Source organism: Chenopodium album, chromosome 3 (genome assembly GCF_948465745.1).
Source record: "Chenopodium album chromosome 3, dcCheAlbu1.1, whole genome shotgun sequence".
NCBI classification, from domain to species: domain Eukaryota; kingdom Viridiplantae; phylum Streptophyta; class Magnoliopsida; order Caryophyllales; family Amaranthaceae; genus Chenopodium; species Chenopodium album.
In genome coordinates, this window is record NC_137836.1 from 46,472,647 (window position 1) to 46,476,341 (window position 3,695).

The 3,695-nt window shown below is 39.0% G+C and overlaps 1 pseudogene; it reads right to left on the reverse strand.

The window, feature by feature from the left end:
• Positions 1-358: 358 nt before the first annotated feature.
• Positions 359-3,293, reverse strand: LOC145613760 (serine/threonine-protein kinase-like protein CCR1 pseudogene; annotated as a pseudogene).
• Between the last annotated feature and the right edge of the window lie 402 nt (positions 3,294-3,695).

Sequence of the window (3,695 nt, forward strand, 5' to 3'; positions counted from 1 at the left end):
ACGATGTACTACTTTGAGGGGACCGTTAGTATGTAAAATGTGCGTGAAGGGAACAAAGTCCTCTTTTTATATTACAACTTGAATAAAGGGCATATTTGTCCATTCAAGTCAAAATGGGAGCATTACTATGTAAAATGGGAGCATTACTATGTAAAATGGGAGCGACGAGTAGCAATTTACATTCTGATCTCTAAATTAAAAATTGCAATTTACTGTTTTTCATTCTTCAAAGTCTACAATGATCAGTCGGAAAAATGCATGTCAAGAGTCATATAATGACCAAAAGCTACAACACTGCGCATATCAGTATTACCAGTTTATCACTAAGAAGCAAAGATTTTAAGAACAATGTAGCGAAACATTTAATTTTATTTCATCAAAATGGTAAGATATAGTGTCATGAAGAAATCAATATATAACGCGGAGGTTACAAGCCCCTATAATTTATACAACAGGGTATTATTGTCTCAATTTTGTATGAAAAAACAGTAAATTCCAAATGGAACAATAATTTCAATTTACATCGCTTCGTGTAGTATAAATTGAAGAAGAATCAAGAAAAGTGGGAAAGATATTTAAGAAGGCAAATAAATAAATGTACAAGAGGCTCAGGATACATATACAGTTGTAATAGCGCTATACTTGACCAAAAGCTCGTGTGATTTTCTTCCCATTCAGGTATCATTTTGTATTGCTGTCTCAGATCTTACCATCTACTAAAGTATTAATCCTTCCTTTACAATCTGCTCCAGCGAATTGGCTATTGCTGACATTGTAGGCCGATCACTTGAATTTTCTCGGACCGCAGACTCTGATATATCAGCTAGCTTTAGCAATGGTTCAACGTTTCGTGGAAGAGCCACGTACCTATCAATAAGAGCAGCCGCCTTCCCCATCCTTATGAGGGGAACTGCCCACTCAACAATGTTCGGAGGAGAGTAGTCCACATCATATGCTTTCCTTCCACTAAGAATCTCTAGCAGAACAACTCCAAAGTTGTAGACATCGTTTTTCATATCTTCACCGAGATCCTTTTCATTAAAATTTAAACATCCAAAATCAGAAATCCGGGCTCCCCAATCTGTATCTAACAGAATATTGGATGTCTTGACATCGCGATGAACTACTGGAGGATTAGCTTCCATGTGAAGGTACTCAAGTCCCTTTGCAGCTTGCATTGCAATCCTCAAACGGAAAGTCCAACTGAGAGGGGAGAGACCGTTATGTAGATGATCATGTAATGTTCCATGTGTCATGTATTCGTAAACAAGCAGCCTCTCCCCCATCTCCGTACAATAACCCAACAAGTTTACAATGTTGCAATGTCTCAGTTTGCAAAGGATCTCCAACTCATTTTCAAATTCTCGGATATTTGTGTGAATTATAGTAGCTGCATTCGCTCTTTTAACTGCTACTTGTCGCCCATCTGGGAGTAACGCTTTATACACAAAACCGTAGCTTCCTCTTCCCAACTCATTAAATTCCTTGAACCCATTAGTAGCATCTTTGAGCTCTGAGAGCCGGAAAATCTGTGCTTCTTCAGGACAATGTGCAATTGGTATCGGAGGATTAGGATCACCATTAGCATCACACTCCGGATCCTTTTTACCAATACATGATCTAAATTGCTTTGTAGGTCCATCTTTTGCTTTGAAGAAGTATAAATATGGGAAAAGACACCAACCAATCAATATTAATAGAAAACCAGCAATAGAAGGTCCCAAAATGAGGACAATCTTTTGCATTTGACGTTGATGCCTCTTCTTCAACTCGACTTCTGCAAGCCCACAAACGCCCCAACACGAACTATTTTGGCATAGAGAACAAGCAGTACATTCTCTATCTGCATTATCCGTGCACGGACTAGACAGAAAATATCCAGACGAGCAATTAGTCCCACAAGAAGAACAAATATGCAAATCCTTTCGTATGCATACATTAGTCAACTCAGGTTCGTTTAAAGCACTAGCATTGAACGCGAACTCTCCTACATCACAAGACCTCGGACTACATAATCCAGGACTACATAGCTGCAAAGGCGGATTATACTCCGCAGGTGCAGTATCCTCATTTATAAACCAGCAGTCTAACACCAAATCCTCTTCTCTTATACCACAAGCTGCAATATCCGATGAAACAATCGCGAAGAAACCTGAACGCTTTGGTATTGATGAAGCGTTGAATCCTCCCCAACAATCAACCCCATGAGTATCAGCTCGAATCCCACAAAAATGGCGAGAACCACCTGTCAATGCGACGAATCGAACCCCAGATGGGGGATCAGAGTATGAATCGTCTTTTCCCCAACACTTGACTTCTCCCGAAGGTTTTACAATCCCACATACACTACTTCTGCTTGAAGATAATCCCATAAAATTTTCTGAAATCTTGGAAACTCGTAAATTGGCTGAACTTGGTCCCCAACAAATAAGGTGCTCATCATCTTTAACAATACCACAACTAAAACCATCCCCAGAAACAATCTTAACAAACAAAAGATTGTCAATACTCTGATCATAAAACAGAGTACTCTGTTTCGATGTTAAGGTGCTTGAATTCGATCCATGTACAACTTCCCAACAATCAACGGAACCGGATATACTAGTATCCGAGTAGTAATTTCCTTTAATTGCACAAACATGATTTTTCCCAGCAGCAATGAAAGAATAATTATTGTATCTATAAAAAGGCGGTACAAGATCATTACCGGTACCAGAAGAATCCCAGCAGTATGCCTGCGAGGTGTTTGCTAAAATGCCGCACATAAACCCCTCGCCGCCGGAGAGAGCAGCCATAGGAGGGATAGTGGTGAAATTCTCCGATGTCATTTCCGGCGACATACCCCAGCAAATAACGGCTTGTTTACCGCTGGCATCAATAGCGCAGAAAAATGAATTGTCGCGGCCGAAGGCGGCGGAGATGGGACCCATGGATCCGAACCCATAAGCAGAGATTGAAGTGGAGAAGAAGAAGAGGAGAATTGAGGAGAGAGACAGCATAGCTTTGTGGGATTTTGGGTGTATGTGTTGTAGTGGGGTTGTGATGGGAAAAGGGGTTGAACATGGAGTGAGGGAGGAGAGATAAAGAGAGTGAGACAGAGTGAGATTTATCAGGATATGCTGCTTTTTTTATTTTTATTTCACGCCAATTTGTTAATTCGTAAATAATGTGACAAAGAATTGGCGACTTGAGTAGTGAACGAAGGAATCAGGGAATTTGATAGCGAAGCAATAACGTGGGGATCCGCCATTTTTACGGCGTTCTGCTGACGACGACCGTTGAGAAACTGCAAGTGTGACAGCTCTGATAATCATATGACTGTGAGTCTGTCAGTAGACAGTAGTACTAGTAGTAGTTTACCTGCTGATGTTTACAGCTAATCTTCAAAATAAGGTAAATTTTTCTGGATTAGTTAGTGTAAGAGAGTTAATTTTTTGGGTAGTTGGGATGATAACCTCATTGCTTACAAAAATTACATTTTGAATAGATTATTATAAAGATTATACTGTAATTTAAGATTCACATATACATTAACATTGTAAATTATTTTAAAAATTATAATCCGAATTCAATAAAAATGTGGAAAAATTGTCAAAAATAATACAAACTTTGAGCGATCCGCTAAAAACAAGTCAAACTTTTAATTATTTCTAAACAATACAAACTTTAAGGGATATCTGCTTTAAACAAGTTAT